An 18,986-nucleotide genomic window follows, 5' to 3' on the forward strand; every position below is an offset into this window, starting at 1 on the left:
GCTCACTGAACCAATCACAGCTGTCTCATTGATTCAGTAAGCGCTGCATTAATTGGTTGAGAGTAGCACTCACGGAACCAATCAGAGCCATCACTTACTGGAGGAGGGATTTATAAATCCCGTGACCAGAAAGTGATGTTTTGAAGCTGAATACAATGTAATCAGCAGCTCCTGTAGAAAATATAGAATTATCGACAGCAAACACAGCACGCAGTCTGTGTTATCTTTTCTGCGGCTGAATGATGGATTTTATGCTCACCTAAAAATCATTGTTCAGCCGAAGATGGAAAGATGGGAGCATTTACACACAACGATTATCGCTCAAATGATGGCTTTTGAGTAAACGTTGAGCGATAATTGTTGCTTGTAGATGGGCCTTAAAACCTAGTGCCTCTTTTGGGGCAAAAATAATTTAAGACGATTCAATGTTTATTCTTTTAAATTAGAACAGCCACGCTATGCAAATAGTGTAGAGCCATGTGGTGCACTATGTAGTTTACATAACTCGAAAAACATCTCTGTCTATGATGTTACATCTGTACACACTTCAGTGGGCTGTGCAATGTTGGACACTTAAAGGGGTATTCTGGGCACAGACTAACATTTTAAAATCTAATGACCATCATCACAATAAGTCATTCTGTAATAGGACCACTATACCTGGTCTAGCTACTTTCTTCATTTTCTATCTATGTCTTGTGACGCTCCACCAGAAAAATACCTCCACTTCCTCTAACATGTTGTCTGCATTTCCTACTTCTTCCCCTGTCCAGAGCCTCCTGTGAGCAGTGCATGATGGGAGGACAGAAGTGGTAGTACTGCGCTGTATTGCTCATGCGCAGTTCAGAAAGCCAGACGGTCCTGTCGGCCGGCTTCAGCTGCTTTCTCTGGCACTCTGAATGAGAGGGAGGTTGGCGCTAGCAAGTTGAGGCCCTGTGAGCTGCGGGCTGAGCTACCGTGCTGGCCTGATAACAAGCTCTATACATGCTGCAAGTTGTATGTAACAGTCTGTTGCTGTGTTTTTACTGTGGAGTAATGCATGTAAACACGGCGGCAGATCGGTGGCTGCATGGTACAAAGAAGAGTGTTCAGACTGGCAGATAAAAGGTACAAGTTGCTGTTGATTAGCTGTACCTCCTAGATTTCAGCATTATCAGAATTTCCTTTTTGTGCCCCGAAAACCCCTTAAAGCCAATTCCATACAAAGTCATTGTATTTATTAATACATTTTGGGTTTAGCAGGAACCAGTAAATGTACCTGAAAACTCTCGGCAGATGTTACCGAATTTGAACGCAGAGCCATCATGATGCAAAGTAACAGCGCTGACCAATGAGTAAAAGTACAGTAACAGAGTCTGCAGAAATAGTAATGTTACAGAAAGTAGCCACCCCCCATCCAAAACCTCCCTCACCCCACTTACCTAAAGTAACCACTGGCACCATTTTATTTTTGAATAATTTTGGCCACAGCAGCCATATTTATTGACAAACAACATTAATATAAAACAACATTTTATAACCCTCTGGAAAAACTGGGGAGAGATCCTTGGAGATCTGTACCACTCTTTCGCCTCACCACCCGGGAAATAGTTGTAACTGCCGCCCATCGCATAATAACCAACTCGGGTGACCCTATTTCCCAACACATGCCTCCCGCCGCAAACCAACCAACTCGGGAGGCCCATCGACTCGCCTCTAGTCACCAACCTCCCGACACAGAGGCCGACTAGCCATACCCTGGCTAGCCACACCCATCAATTTTGCAGGGCACCAACCTGGCAAAGCCAAGAGGCGACAGACCCACCAATTAAACAATCAAAAAGCTAAGTAGCTATCCAGCCCCCGCTTTCCCCCACCATACTTTTCTTCTGACTCCAATGACTCCTCCCCTCACCGCCATAGCCAGCACGGCTTGACCCCCTCAAGCCTGCGCCGCCCTTCACAACACTAGAGCTCATTCAATGCCCTTATGAATTCCTTTTAACCACAAATCTATCCCTATGACGTTTCCGTGATCCTTGTCCGATCTCCAGTAATTTACCTGTGCCTGCCTCCAAATCTACATGCCTAACCCCCACACTGCCCTTGTGGCCTATAAATCGAGAACCCCCCCTATTTAGCTTTATCACACCCTTCACCGACCTCACTCCCCTCCATCTCCTCCTATGGACTCCTCCGACCATACAATTATCAGGCCCCAGTATGACGCACACACAGGCGACCCATTCGCCCCAAGCACAAAGTCATCCAAGTAATGGATACCCGACTGGGTCTCACATACCCCACTCTAAGAATGAGCTAAACCCCTTTTAAAAATATGCACATACGATGAAACATGCCATGGGCAAACAAACATCAGCCAAATAATTTTCTTCCCAAATACTCCAGTAACAAAGTGCTCTCCGGCGCCACCGGTAGCTAGCGAAAGGCCGATTTGATATCTACCTTTTCCAGTAAAGCCCTGTGTCCATATGTCCGCATCCAACGCACTGTGGCGTCAAATGACGTATAAACAACCGGACAAATATCAGAGTCTCTGTCATCATGTATAGACACCCTTTGGGGTATGACTAGTGATGAATTAATCGAAGCTTGTTTGGTTCCTTCCTTTATGACTACACCAAGCAGAGACACCACCAAATCCTGTAGAGGAGGGTTCCTAAACAGACCAGACATACAGCCGAAGCTAACTTCCTTACCCAGTTTCTCTAACACCACACTCAGATACTCAAGGGCCAAACGCAGATTTTCTGTGGAAAATGGGACTTTATGTGCAGGGGGCGGAACGACGAACACCTCGCTAGAAACCCTTAAACAATAACGCCTGTCCGGATATATATTTAGTAACGGCACCATCTCTGCCAATTTCCCAGGAGTCCTCCCTTTTCTCAAAAACTGTGCCCACCCCTTTTTTTTAAGCATTTTGATGCTGTGTGCGACCCTGCGCTCCAATGGAAGCAGGCATGCTTAAACTTACATCCTGCACCAAACTTACATTGAACTGCCTACAAAAAACAAATTTGTTCCCCCTGGCCTGTGCCCCTTGAACTCTTGCCATGGATGTGGATGCTGAGCCAGAAGACCCTGCTTACCCCTGCAAGGGCAGCCCAAAATGCACTGTGGCCATTAGCCTCAGCCACAACCCAATATCCTTTTGATCCCATCGAATCGATGGACAGACCACTTTCCTCTGCCTGAACTGCTCCTCACAGCACAGCCAGGTATGACCCCCATGAACCCTATAAGCTTCCCTGATCAACTCCAAGTAGCAGAAAGAGGCCGGAACACCAGGCCATATGAACGGGCGCAGAAACGTTTGATTTGTGCGCCCGTTCACCAGATTTTTTACTAACAATTTAGCGTATATCGGCCGGCTGTGAAAACGGCCGGCCAATATGCGCTCGTGTGAAAGAAGCCTCAGGGTGATGGAACAATACCTTTGCAGCGCCACCTATTGGATTGCAGCATTCCTGCAAGTCAATGCATAACACTTTATACAGGTCCTAACAAAAGATTGGAAATTGAAAGCCAACCAGCATCTATACACAGACAGCTGTTTGGGGGTATTTGCCCCCCATCATTGTGCAGTAGGATCCTGGCTTGGCTATTAGCCAGAGGAGCATGCATGGCCTTAAAAGTCTCCTCACTCACCTCTGTGGGTGGAAATACAGGGATAAAAAAATAACAAAATCCTGGTAGGGGTCTTCTATAGACCACCAAAAGCAACTGAAGAAACTGAAACCTTACTATTAAGGCAGATAGAAGAGGTGTCAAACCGCAACAAAATAATTATAATGGGGGACTTTAATTATCCAGATATAATATGGGAAGACGAAACCTGCAAATCTCATAGGGGTGATATGTTCTTAAGATCAATGAAACATAATTACCTTATCCAACTTGTGCAGGAACCAACGAGAGGGAGGGCCATTCTGGACTTAGTACTAACTAACGAACCGGACCGAATAAAGGGGGTACAGGTTGAGGGGCACTTGGGGAACAGTGACTACAATATAATCAACTTCCAGCTGCCATTCAATAAGAGGCCTTATCAGGGAGCAACAAAGAAACTAAACTTTAGTAAAGCAAAATTTGATCAGCTTAGAACTACTGTCAGTAACATTAATTGGGACAACATCCTCAAAAATCACAGTACGGAGGACCAATGGGAAAAGTTCAAAAGGATCCTAATCACTTCATATGAACAGTTCATTCCCTTTAAAAATAAAAGAATCTCAACTAAAAGGAAACCAATGTGGCTCGACAAGACGGTAAGGGGGGCAATAAACGAAAATAAGAAAGCATTCAAACTACTAAAGCAAGAAGGCAGCGAAGAAGCGCTAAAATCGTACAGGGAAAAAAACTAAATTTGCAAATATAAGATCAAAACTGCTAAGGAGGAGGCAGAAAGACTGATCGCCAAAGAGAGCAAAAACAACCCAAAACTATTTTTCAACTATATTAACAGCAAAAGGATTTGCACTGGAAGCACTGGCCCTTTAACAAATAATGCAGGAGAAATCACTGAAGATGATGGAGGGAAGGCAAATCTATTAAATAGTTTCTTTTCAAGCGTATTCACAAACGAAAAGGAAATGCCACACGAGATACAGGGGAATAAAATGAACCCCTCACAAAATATCTCATACCTAACGCAGGAGGAAGTGCGGAACAGGTTGAAGAAGATTAAAATCGATAAATCGCCGGGCCCAGATGGAATACACCCAAGGGTTCTAAGAGAACTAAATGATGTGATAGCTAGGCCGCTATATCTAATATTTGTGGATACTATCAAGACCGGGGTTGTACCATTGGATTGGCATATTGCCAACGTGGTTCCAATTTACAAAAAGGGGACCAAAAGTGAGCCTGGTAACTACAGGCCGGTAAGTCTCACTTCAGTAACGGGAAAATATTCGAGGGGCTCCTGAGAGACACAATCGAAGAATACCTCAAGGAGAACAATGGAATAACTCCTCATCAGCATGGGTTCATGAAGGGTCGATCATGTCAGACCAATCTGATCAGCTTCTACGATGAAGTAAGCTCTAGGCTGGACCTGGGAGAATCTATTGATCTTGTATATCTGGACTTCTCTAAAGCATTTGACACCGTGCCGCATAATAGGCTAATATACAAAATGAGACAGCTCGGACTGGGTGAAAACGTGTGTAATTGGGTTAAGAATTGGTTCAATGATAGAAAGCAGAGGGTGGTAATAAATGGTTCATACTCTGATTGGGCCACCGTCGCTAGCAGGGTGCCACAGAACTAGTACCCCATTCTGTTTAATATATTTATCAACGACCTGATAGAGGGACTGCACAGTAAAATATCAATATTTGCAGATGACACAAAATTATACAATATAATCAATGCAACGGAGGACAATGTGCGGCTACAAATGGACCTAGATAAGCTGGGGGCTTGGGCAGGAAAATAGCAGATGAAGTTCAATGTGGATAAATGTAAGATTATGCACATGGGCAAGAGAAACGGGTGTCACCAATAGTGATATGGAAAAAGACCTGGGGGTACTAGTGGACTGTAGACTAAACTGGAGTAACCAATGCCAGTCAGCTGCTGCAAAAGCTAATAAAGTCTTGGGGTGCATTAAAAGAGGTATAGGGGCGAAGGACGAGAACATTATCCTCCCACTATATAAGGCACTTGTCAGGCCTCACATGGAATACGGCGCACAGTTCTGGTCACCGGTGCTCAGGAAAGATGTTACAGTGCTGGAGGGAGTTCAAAGAAGAGCAACTAAACTAATACATTGAATGACGGGACTGGAATACCCAGAGAGGCATCCAAATTGGGACTATTTACTCTAGAAAAAAGACGGCTAAGGGGTGATCAAATAACTATGTATAAATACATGAGGGGACAATACAAGGATCTCTCCCATGATCTGTTTACACCCAGGACTGCGACGGTAACAAGAGGGCATCCGCTACGTCTAGAGGAAAGCAGGTTTCATCACCAACACAGAAAAGGGTTCTTTACTGAAAGAGCAGTGAGACTGTGGAACTCTCTGCCTGAGGATATGGTGATGGCAAAATCCATGTCTTTCTAGAGCGGAAGGATATTACAGGATAATATCCGGATTAATTGTTAATCCGGGTATACAGGTAGGTAGGAACTATTAGGGGTTGATCCAGGGATTAGTCTGATTGCCATTAGGGAGTCGGAAGGAATTTTTCCCCCAAAAGGGCTAATTGGCTTCTGCTCTTGGTTTTTTTTTGCTTTCCTCTGGATCAACAACACAGGAGGATAGACAGGCTGGACTAGATGGACATTGCCTTCATTTGGCCTTACAAACTATGTTACCTCCTTGGTGCTCTCCTTAAGTAGAGATGATACCCCTCCCGACCCACCTCACAGGCTTCTCACTAGCCAAGCCAGAATCCATACACAGACAGCTGTTTGGGGGTGTTTGCCCCTCATCAGTGTGCAGTTATGCTGCCATCCAATTGCTGGAGCTGCAGACATATTGTTCCATCTTCCTTATTTGCATACTGGCTTACCCATCGCGCGTTGCTGCGAAGACAGGCAGACATACATACATTCGTTTTTATATATATATATATATATATATATATATATATATATATATATAGCAACCAATCACAGCACAGCTTTCATTTTACCTCAGCAATATAAGAAAGAGCAACCAATCACAGCACAGCTTTTATGTTTCCTCAGCAGTATAAGGAATAGCAACCAATCACAGCGCAGCTTTCATGTTACCTCAGCAGTATAATATATAACAACCAATCACAGCACAGCTTTCATGTTACCTCAGCCGTATAAGAAATAGCAACCAATCACAGCGCAGCTTTCATGTTACCTCAGCAGTATAAGGAATAGCAACCAATCACAGTACAGCTTTCATGTTATCTCAGCAGTATAATATATAACAACCAATCACAATGCAGCTTTCATGTTACCTCTGCAGTATAATATATAACAACCAATCACAGCACAGCTTTCATGTTACCTCAGCAGTATGAGAAATAACAACCAATCACAGTGCAGCTTTCATGTTACCTCAGATGGAAATCGATCTACGTCTGGGGAGCGTAACTGTCGACGACGCTCGCACGCGCGCCACCTATCGTAGGATAGTTGTCCTATGCCTATAATCTTACCAGGAGTGTACTCAGCAACTTCCCAAAGTTTCATGGCGATCGGATGAATGGCGTAGTAATTAGAGATGAGCGAACGCGTTCGTCCGAGCTTGATATTCGTGCGAATATTAGGGTGTTCGGGATGTTCGTTATTCGTAACCAACACCATGCGGTGTTCCGGTTACTTTCACTTCCTTCTCTGAGACGTTAGCGCGCTTTTCTGGCCAATTGAAAGACAGGGAAGGCATTACAACTTTCCCCTGCAACGTTTAAGCCCTATACCACCCCCCTGCTGTGAGTGGCTGGGGAGATCAGGTGTCCGCCTAATATAAAAGTCGGCCCCTCCCGGGGCTCGCCTCAGATGCCGTGTGAGTTAGATGAGGGACAGTGCTGTTTGTACCGGAGCTGCTGTAGGGAAAGAATTGGTAGTTAGTGTAGGCTTCAAGACCCCCAAAGGTCCTTATTAGGGCCACTGATAGCTGTGTGTTGGCTGCTGTTAGCAGTGGCAATTATTTTTTTTTCTCAAAATCGCCTCTGCAGAGCGTTGCACCCGGCATTAGGGACAGAAGTGTTGGATAGGCAGGGAGAGTGTTAGGAGTGAGTGTAGCCTTCAAGAACCTCAACGGTCCTTTCTAGGGCCATATTTATCCGTGTGCAGTACTGTCCAGGCTGCTGTTAGCTGTGCTGCATTTTTTTTTCTTCTCAAAATCGCCTCTGCAGAGCATTGCACCCTCCATTGATACTGCAGGGAAAGAATTGTGTAGGCAGGGCCACAACACAGTTATTATTCATTGAATATACGCAGTGCTGCCTTTTGGTGGAAAAAAACTGAAAACAAATCTATTTGTCCAGCCTCTGTCCGTCCTAAGGGCTGTGGACACGTGTGAGCTGCGTGAACAACGTTAAAAAATCAGACGCACCCAGCTACGCTTTACTGCTGGCTTCGCCATTTGCTTTCCTTAATTGGGAAAAAAATACCTGCTCTGCCAGAGTTATAATAACTCTGCTACCCTCACGTTCTGTGACACATTAGCAGGGCCACAGCACAGTTATTAAACTTCTCATGTTCATTGAATATACGCAGTGCTGCCTTTTGGTGGAAAAAAACTGAAAACAAATCTATTTGTCCAGCCTCTGTCCGTCCTAAGGGCTGTGGACACGTGTGAGCTGCGTGAACAAAGTTGAAAAATCAGACGCACCCAGCTACGCTTTACTGCTGGCTTCGCCATTTGCTTTCCTTAATTGGGAAAAAAATACCTGCTCTGCCAGAGTTATAATAACTCTGCTACCCTCACGTTCTGTGACACATTAGCAGGGACACAGCACAGTTATTAAACTTAGATTATTCATTCATTAGAGGCAGTGGGGCCTTTCGTTTTCCAAAAAGGGAAAAAATTATATTTGGCCTGCAGTCTTGCGCCAATTTATTTCCTGCCTGTGAAATCAAATCACTGGTAATACAGCATGCTGAGGGGTAGGGGTAGGCCTAGAGGACGTGGACGCGGCCGAGGACGCGGAGGGCCAAGTCAGGGTGTGGGCACAGGCCGAGCTCCTGATCCCGGTGTGTCGCAGCCGACTGCTGCGTGATTAGGAGAGAGGCACGTTTCTGGCGTCCCCACATTCATCGCCCAATTAATGGGTCCACGCGGGAGACGGTTATTAGAAAATGAGCAGTGTGAGCAGGTCCTGTCCTGGATGGCAGAAAGTGCTTCGAGCAACCTATCGTCAACACGCAGTTCTGCGCCGTCCACTGCTGCAAATCCGAATCCTCTGTCTGCTGCTCCTCCTTCCTCCCAGCCTCCTCACTCCACTACAATGACACCTGCTCAGGAGCGGGAAGACTCCCAGGAACTGTTCTCGGGCCCCTGCTCAGATTGGGCAGCAGCGGTTCCTCTCCCACCAGAGGAGTTTATCGTCACTGATGCCCAACCATTCGAAAGTTCCCGGGGTCCGGGGGAAGAGGCTGGGGACTTCCGCCAACTGTCTCAACAACTTTCTGTGGGTGAGGAGGACGATGACGATCAGACACAGTTGTCTTGCAGTGAGGTAGTAGTAAGGGCAGTAAGTCCGAGGGAGGAGCGCACAGAGGATTCGGAGGAAGAGCAGCAGGACGATGAGGTGACTGACCCCACCTGGTGTGCAACGCTTACTCAGGAGGACAGGTCTTCAGAGGGGGAGTCAAGGGCATCAGCAGGGCAGGTTGCAAGAGGCAGTGCGGTGGCCAGGGGTAGAGGCAGGGCCAGACCGAATAATCCACCAAGTGTTTCCCAAAGCGCCCCCTCGCGCCATGCCACCCTGCAGAGGCCGAGGTGCTCTAAGGTCTGGCAGTTTTTCACAGAGACGCCTGACGACCGACGAACAGTGGTGTGCAACCTTTGTTGCGCAAAGCTCAGCCGGGGAGCCAACACCAACAGCCTCACCACCACCACCATGCGCAGACATATGATGGCCAAGCACCCCACAAGGTGGGACGAAGGCCGTTCAGCGCCTCCGGTTTGCACCCCTGCCTCTCCCCCTGTGCCCCAACCTGCCACTGAGATGCAACCCCCCTCTCAGGACACAGGCACTACCGCCTCATGGCCTGCACCCACACCCTCATCTCCGCTGTCCTCGGCCCCATCCAGCAGTGTAGTTCAGCGCACCGTCCAGCCGTCGCTTGCGCAAGTGTTCGAGCGCAAGCGCAAGTACGCCGCCACGAACCCGCACGCTCAAACGTTAACCGTCCGCATAGCAAAATTCATCAGCCTTGAGATGCTGCCGTATAGGGTTGTGGAAACTGAGTCCTTCAAAAGTATCATGGAGGCGGCGGCCCCGCGCTACTCAGTTCCCAGTCGCCACTACTTTTCCCGATGTGCCGTCCCAGCCCTGCACGACCACGTCTCCCGCAACATTGTACGCGCCCTCACCAACGCGGTTACTGCCACGGTCCACTTAACTACGGACACGTGGACAAGCACAGGCGGGCAGGGCCACTACATCTCCCTGACGGCACATTGGGTGAATTTAGTGGAGGCTGGGACAGAGTCAGAGCCTGGGACCGCTCACGTCCTACCCACCCCCAGAATTGCGGGCCCCAGCTCGGTGCTGGTATCTGCGGAGGTGTATGCTTCCTCCACTAAAGCACCCTCCTCCTCCTCCTCTGTCTCGCAATCAAGATGTGTTAGCAGCAGCATGTCGCCAGCAGTCGGTGTCGCGCGGTGTGGCAGCATAGCGGTGGGCAAGCGTCAGCAGGCCGTGCTGAAACTACTCAGCTTAGGCGATAAGAGGCACACGGCCCACGAACTGCTGCAGGGTCTGACACAGCAGACCGACCGCTGGCTTGCGCCGCTGAGCCTCCAACCGGGCATGGTCGTGTGTGACAACGGCCGTAACCTGGTGGCGGCTCTGCAGCTCGGCAGCCTCACGCACGTGCCATGCCTGGCCCACGTCTTTAATTTGGTGGTTCAGCGCTTTCTGAAAAGCTACCCACGCTTGTCAGACCTGCTCGTAAAGGCGCGCCGGCTCTGCGCACATTTCCGCAAGTCCCACACGGACGCTGCCACCCTGCGGACCCTGCAACATCACTTTAAGCTGCCAGTGCACCGACTGCTGTGCCACGTGCCCACACGGTGGAACTCTACGCTCCACATGTTGGCCAGGCTCTATGAACAACGTAGAGCTATAGTCGAATACCAACTCCAACATGGGCGGCGCAGTGGGAGTCAGCCTCCTCAATTCCTTTCAGAAGAGTGGGCCTGGTTGGCAGACATCTGCCATGTCCTTGGTAATTTTGAGGAGTCTACCCAGGTGGTGAGCGGCGATGCTACAATCATTAGCGTCACCATTCCTCTGCTATGCATCTTGAGAAATTCCCTGCAAACCATAAAGGCAGCTGCTTTGCGCTCGGAAACGGGGGGTGGGGGGAAGACAGTATGCCACTGGATAGTCAGGGCACCCCCCTGTCTATTTCTCAGCGCGTACAGGAGGAGGAGGAGGAGCATGAGGAGGATGAGGAGGAGGGGGAAGAGACACGCTGGCCCGCTGCTGACGGTACACCGGCTGATTGCCTGTCATCCTTTCAGCGTGTATGGCCTGAGGAGGAGGAGGAGGAGGAGGAGGAGGATCCTGAAAGTGATCTTCCTAGTGAAGACAGCCATGTGTTGCGTACTGGTACCCTGGCACACATGGCTGACTTCATGTTAGGATGCCTTTCTCGTGACCCTCGCGTTGCACGCATTCTGGCCACAACGGATTACTGGGTGTACACACTGCTCGACCCACGCTATAAGGAGAACCTTCCCACTCTCATTCCCGAAGAGGAAAGGGGTTCGAGAGTGTTGCTATACCACAGGACCCTGCGGACAAGCTGATGGTAAAATTCCCATCCGACAGCGCTAGTGGCAGAAGGCGCAGTACCGAGGGCAAGGTAGCAGGGGAGGTGCGGAGATCGAGCAGCATGTACATCCCAGGCAGTGCAATAGTCTTTAAGGGCCTGGCCAGCTTTATGGCTCCCCACCAAGACTGTGTCACCGCTCCCCAGTCAAGGCTGAGTCGGCGGGAGCACTGTAAAAGGATGGTGAGGGAGTACGTAGCCGATTGCACGACCGTCCTCGGTGACGCCTCTGCCCCCTACAACTACTGGGTGTCGAAGCTGGACACGTGGCCTGAACTAGCGCTGTATGCCCTGGAGGTGCTTGCTTGTCCTGCGGCTAGCGTCTTGTCGGAGAGGGTGTTTAGTGCGGCTGGGGGAATCATCACAGATAAGCGTAGCCGCTTGTCAACCGACAGTGCCGACAGGCTAACACTCATCAAGATGAACAAAGCCTGGATTTCCCCACACTTCTCTTCTCCACCAGCGGACAGCAGCGATACCTAAGCAATACGTAGGCTGCACCCGCGGATGGAAGCTACGTTCTCTCTCACCATCCAAAACGGGGACATTTCTGCTTCATCAATCTGTGTCTAATATTCCTCCTCCTCCTCCTGCTCCTGAAACCTCACGTAATCACGCTGAACGGGCAATTTTTCTTAGGGCCACAAGGCTCACTCAAATAATTTTTCTGAACAATTTTTATAAGTTTCAATGCGCTTAAAAGCGTTGGAACTTAAACTTGAACCAATTTTTCGTTACACTGGGCTGCCTCCAGGCCTAGTTACCACTTAAGCCACATTAACCAAAGCGATTCACCTGCCATCTTGGTTGGGCATGGCCAATTTTTACTGAGGTACATTAGTACTGTTGGTATACCAATTTTTTGGGGCCCTCACCTACAGTGTAATCATAGTAATTTCTATGTTCTTCGCCTGCACTCATGGTACAGAAAGGTGTGTGGGGTTGGCCTACACTTTAGCTACATAAATGTAACTTGTGCCTTGGCTATACTAAGGCTACTGAAATGGAACTAAGACTGCGCTCCCACTATACTGCTGCTTCGGAATTGTTACTGGGGCCTGTCTTGAGTGCTACTATTGCTGACATGGAACGAAGACTGCGCTCCCGCTATACTGCTGCTTCGGAATTGTTACTGGGGCCTGTCTTGAGTGCTACTATTGCTGACATGGAACGAAGACTGCGCTCCCGCTATACTGCTGCTTCGGAATTGTTACTGGGGCCTGTCTTGAGTGCTACTATTGCTGACATGGAACGAAGACTGCGCTCCCGCTATACTGCTGCTTCGGAATTGTTACTGGGGCCTGTCTTGAGTGCTACTATTGCTGACATGGAACGAAGACTGCGCTCCCGCTATACTGCTGCTTCGGAATTGTTACTGGGGCCTGTCTTGAGTGCTACTATTGCTGACATGGAACGAAGACTGCGCTCCCGCTATACTGCTGCTTCGGAATTGTTACTGGGGCCTGTCTTGAGTGCTACTATTGCTGACATGGAACGAAGACTGCGCTCCTCCTATAATGCTGCTTCGGAATTGTTACTGGGGCCTGTCTTGAGTGCTACTATTGCTGACATGGAACGAAGACTGCGCTCCCGCTATACTGCTGCTTCGGAATTGTTACTGGGGCCTGTCTTGAGTGCTACTATTGCTGACATGGAACGAAGACTGCGCTCCCGCTATACTGCTGCTTCGGAATTGTTACTGGGGCCTGTCTTGAGTGCTACTATTGCTGACATGGAACGAAGACTGCGCTCCCGCTATACTGCTGCTTCGGAATTGTTACTGGGGCCTGTCTTGAGTGCTACTATTGCTGACATGGAACGAAGACTGCGCTCCTCCTATAATGCTGCTACTGATATGTTAGTGGGGCCTGTCCTAATGCTACGGCTGAAATGTTACGAATTCTGGGCTCTGCCTATACCGCTGCTAATGGTATGTCTCTGGGGTGTGGAAACAGAGGCTTCCCAAAGACATGATGGCGGCGAGGCCATTTCCCACCAACGCGGTTACTGTTAAGGTGCATATAACCACGGACACGTGGAGAGGACATGTAGTGCCTTAAAAACATCCCCCTCCTCCTCCAACAATGAAAACATTCTTGGCAAATGCCTTTGCATTGGTTCGTCTGGTAGCAGTCCAAGAATTTCACCTTTACCGACACAACAAGAGAGCCCCCCCACCATCCCCCCGCCATGGCCCACTTAATCCTGGCCACATTCCGAAAACCAACAAAATACAACCGTGCTACTAGGTCCGCAGTCACCACCACATTACCACCAACGCGGTTACTGTTAGGGTGCATATAACCACGGACACGTGGAGAGGACACGTAGTGCCTCAAAAACATCCCCCTCCTCCTCCAACAGGGAAAACATTCTTGGCAAATGCCTTTGCATTGGTTCGTCTGGTGGCAGTCCAAGAATTTCACCTTTACCGACACAACAAGAGAGCCCCCACACCATCCCCCCGCCACGGCCCACTTAATCCTGGCCGCATTCCGAAAACCAACAAAATACAACCGTGCTACTAGGTCCGCAGTCACCACCACATTACCACCAACGCGGTTACTGTTAAGGTGCATATTACCAGTCTGACTGGGGCATGCAGACACCTTGACAGAATGAATAGTGTGTGGCACATAGGTTCCCCATTGCTATGCCCACGTGTGCAGCTCCTGATGGCGGTGGCACAGGATTATATTTCTCATTGCTTCTGTACAGCATTGTGGGCTATCGCCCCGCCCCTTTTAAAGAGGGTCGCTGCCTAGCCGTGCCAACCCTCTGCAGTGTGTGCCTGCGGTTCCTCCTCATGGCAGACGCACTTCTAAATAGACATGAGTGTGGCGTGGCATGAGGGCAGCTGAAGGCTGCGCAGGGACACTTTGGTGTGCGCTGTGGGGGGGAGGGGGGGCGGTTGGGCAGCATGTAACCCAGGAGAAGTGGCAGCGGAGTGTCATCCAGGCAGTGATTGTGCTTTGTTGTAGCTAGTGTGGTGCTTAGCAAAGGTATGCCATGCTAATGAGGGCTTTTCAGAAGTAAAAGTTTTTGGGAGGGGGGGGGCCCACTCTTGCCGGTATTGTGGCTTAATAGTGGGACCTGTGAACTTGAGATGCAGCCCAACATGTAGCCCCTCGCCTGCCCTATCCGTTGCTGTGTCGTTCCCATCACTTTCTTGAATTGCCCAGATTTTCACACATGAAAACCTTAGCGAGCATCGGCGAAATACAAAAATGTTCTGGTCGCCCATTGACTTCAATGGGGTTCGTTGTTCGAAACGAACCCTCGAGCATCGCGATAATTTCGTCCCGAATAACGAACACCCGAACATTTTGGTGTTCGCTCATCTCTAGTAGTAATGCATAAAGGACAGACAGACAGACACACAGACAGACATACATTCATTTTTATATATATAGAAGATTACCCAGAGGAGCATGCTTGGCCACAAAAATAGGTCCTACCCCCGATAGTAAGACCTGTCGGATTTTCGGGAGAGGCTTAAATATATAAGGCCTCCCTCGAAAATAGGACCTAACTTAGGTGAACCCCCCCCCCCCCAAAAAAAAAAACCACAATACTCACCTGCCTGCGGCGTCCCAATGGCCACCAGAAGAAGCACCGCTGTGAGACAAGGAGGACGCAGCGCCGCCGCCACTGCCGGAGACCATCGAGGGGCATCGGGACGCCGCGGACAAGGTGAGTATAAGCCTACCCAAAAATAAGACACCGTTACTTTTTTGGGGCAAAAAACAATATAAAACAGTGTCTTATTTTTGAGGAAACACAGTAGGTGTCTCTTCGAGAAGAGACAATACCCCTCCCGACACAGAAAGACAGGGCAGGTCCTAGAATTACGCGCAGGAAACACACGCATAAGAGCGAACCAATTGAAATCAATGGTTTTGCTTCATCATGTTTTGCGGGCGTGAGTTTCATGGGTGAAAAAAAACTGTGCAAAAACATTCATCTGTTTAAGTTCAAGTTCGTCTGTTAGAACTTGTGAGATCTCATAGTCCGAGACTCTCTGATGCAGCGGGGATTGCCAAGGGGGATGGTGGCTGCCAAGTGAAGAAACACTGAAAGTGACAGTCCCAACGAGTATTTTTTATTGTGGGCGGGTATACTGCTGAGGTAAAATGAAAGCTGTGCTGTGATTGGTTGCTATTTCTTATACTGCTGAGGTAAAATGAAAGCTGCGCTGTGATTGGTTGCTATTTCTTATACTGCTGAGGTAAAATGAAAGCTGCGCTGTGATTGGTTGCTATTTCTTATACTACTGAGGTAAAATAAAGGTTGTGCTGTGAATGGTTGCTATTTCCTGTACTGCTGAGGTAAAATGAAAGCTGCACTGTGATTGGTTGCTATGGGCAACACAGCTTTTCTTTTGGGCAGCTTTCATCACAGCGCGGCGCTCGGCTCATTTTTCTGGCCCACTTTGTATATTTCAGGATCGCTATTCATAAAATCCTCATACAACGCAGGGTATATCTTCGAATATTACATATGTCTATCCCCTAGTATGCCATATAAGAACACAATGGTATATCCCCTAGTATGCCATATAACAACATACCAGTATATCATCTAAGATGCCACATAACAAAATACCGGTATATCACCTACTATGCCATATAACGGATGGGTATATCACCTAGTATGCCATATTAGAACACACTGGTATATCACCTAGTATACCATATAACAACGCACCGGTATATCACATAGTATGCCATATAACAACGCACCCGTATATCACCTAGTATGCCATATAACAACGCACCGGTATATCACCTAGTATGCCATACAACACACATGTATATCACCTAGTATGCCATATAACAATGCACCGGTATAACACCGAGTATGCCATCTAAAAACATACCGGTATATCACCTAGTATGCCATACAACGCACAGGTATGTCACCAAGTATGCCATATAACAACGCACCGGTATAACACAGAGTATGCCATATAAAAACATACTGGTATATCACCTAGTATGCCATACAACGCACAGGTATGTCACCTAGTAGCCATATAAGAACGCATCTGTATATCACCTAGTATGCCATATAACAATGCACCAGTATAACACCGAGTATGCCATATAACACATGGGTATATCACCTAATATGCCATATTAGAACACACTGGTATATCACCTAGTATGTCATATAAAAATGCACCCTATATATCACCTACTATGCCATATAGCAGCGCACCGGTATATCACCTAGTATGCCAAATAACAACGCAACGGTATAACACCGAGTATGCCATATAACAACGCACCGGTATATCACCTAGTATGCCATATAACAACATACCAGTATATCACCTAGAATGCCATACAACACACAGGTATATCACCTAGTATGCCATATAACAACATACTGGTATATCATCTAGTATACCACACAACAACGCACAGGTATATCACCTAGTATGCCATATAAGAACACACTGGTATATAACCTAGTATGCCATATAACAACATACCGGTATATCATCTAGTATACCACACAACAACGCACTGGTATATCACCTAGTATGCCATACAACGCACAAGTATATCACCTAGTATACCATATAACAACAAACGGACGTATCACCTAGTATGCCTTATAACGCATGGGCATATCACCTAGTATACCATATAACAATGCACTGGTATATCACCTAGCATGCCGTATAACAACACACGGCATATCAACTAGTATACCATATAACAACACACAGGTATATTACACAGTATACCATATAATAACAGATCGGTATATCACCTAGTATACCACATAACGCTCCGGTATATTACCTAGTATTCCACATAACCACGCTCCGGCATATCACTTAGTATACCATACAACACCACACATATATATCACCTAGTATACCATATTACAATGCACCTGTATATCACCTAGTATACCATATAACAACGCATGGGTATATCTCCTAGTATACCATATAACAACACACCTGTATATCTCCTAGTATACCATATTACTATGCACCAGTATATCACCTAGTGTTATATATAATTATCTTGTCTTTTGTTGCCACCAGTATCATTTGTTTTGTGTTGTGATAAGAATTCTCTGCATTTCCGCTGATTTGGCTCAGTTTCTCTCCACGTGAGTTTTCCTAAAATGATCAACCAAGTGACCCTGGGAACAACTGACCCCATCTGGACAGAAGCAATACTGAGGACTCTCATATCCACCCCTGACAACTAGTCCTATAAAAAGAGCAGTTCTTCAGGTTCCTACATCTTGTGGTTCCCGCTGGAGATTCATCTTGCATGTGAGTAAGAACAACGACCAGTGCGCAGAAGTTTGCACAGGTGAAACTTGTATATACAGTTATGTCCTTCCTATATTTTGGGGCACAGAGGTTAGGCAGAGGGAAGTCTGGGGAGCGAAGCTTCATACTCACCCGGTTCCTGTGTTCTGTCCCTGTGAAGTTGGCGCAAGCTAAATGGTGAAGCCTTTTCTGTGCATGTGCTTTCTCAGTCATCCCTGTGTGAGCCCATGCACACAAAGTCGGCTGAGAACAGTTATGATGTGGGAGCATACTAACTTTGCTAGGACACAGGAACATGGCGCCCCCTGAGTATTGAACCTCCTCACTCCCATTCCCCATCCCCGATCCCTCACCTTGGAGCCAAAGATCATGACAGGTTCTCTTTAAAAGGGTTAGATGCTAAAAGTACAATTGGTTGGGATCTCACCACTGAGATGCCCCAAGAACAGGGGTCCTTTGTCCCCTGTTGCTCCTCACTTTGGGTGCAGTGTCCGAGCGGGGCACACCAATGTGGGCAGAGCATGGGTTATCAGGATTGTTGTCATGGGTGGCTCTGCAATCTCTCCCAGCAATGGTGGAAAGGTGCCTGGCTCGGCTGCACACAGTGGCAAAAGGATTAGTTTAGTAAAACAGAGTTGAATGGTGGTTTGTCACGTGACGCCAACATCACTTCAGGATCTTTGGAGTTGAATACCAAATAACTGATACGAGTCCTGTGTTGCCTTAGTTTGCAAAGTGGAGGTACACAGTTTACTAGCTTTTGAAATAGTGCAACACTCACAAAAATGTCAAACTTGCAGATAATGACAGAAGTATTCACTTGACACACAGTTGGTAACGTTGCTTCACAAATCCTGTTCGGTACATTTAACACTTTACTCTTCAACACTCTATTTGTTCCTAAAGGTTAACTAACAATGCTCCCACAGTCCTAGTTATGTGTTGGGGTGTTTGTTTAGAAGACTTTACGGTAGTAACTGAAGCTAGTTTAAAGATGGCCCTCTCTTACTTTTCCTGAATATATTTGAGCAGGGTTCAGTGTAATTCATTGTTAAATATAAAGGTCCCAGTTTCTCCACGCTGTGCGTTGATTCAGAAGCTGATGTAATCCTGGCTTCTCACTCCAGGCAACGTTCTCTCTCTGTGGTATGTCTGTGGAACACTGCAGTGTCCTGTAGGGTGA

General features: G+C 47.6%; 1 protein-coding gene across 3 annotated transcripts in view; it reads left to right on the top strand.

Annotated features, from left to right (window-relative positions):
• Positions 1 to 18,986, top strand: part of LOC136572018 (chymotrypsin-elastase inhibitor ixodidin-like) — a 53,594-nt gene that overhangs the window by 24,460 nt on the left and 10,148 nt on the right. The window contains exon 1 of one of the 3 annotated variants that reach the window (XM_066572640.1): positions 16,935 to 17,803. The exons of 1 other annotated variant lie outside the window; for it this stretch is intronic. The gene's annotated coding sequence lies outside the window, so the exon portion shown is untranslated. Of the gene's footprint in view, positions 1 to 16,934; positions 17,844 to 18,986 lie in introns of those variants that run through there. One more of the 3 variants, XM_066572641.1, reaches the window with a different exon arrangement.

The sequence above is a fragment of the Eleutherodactylus coqui genome, chromosome 6 (assembly GCF_035609145.1).
Source record: "Eleutherodactylus coqui strain aEleCoq1 chromosome 6, aEleCoq1.hap1, whole genome shotgun sequence".
In the NCBI taxonomy this organism is placed as follows: domain Eukaryota; kingdom Metazoa; phylum Chordata; class Amphibia; order Anura; family Eleutherodactylidae; genus Eleutherodactylus; species Eleutherodactylus coqui.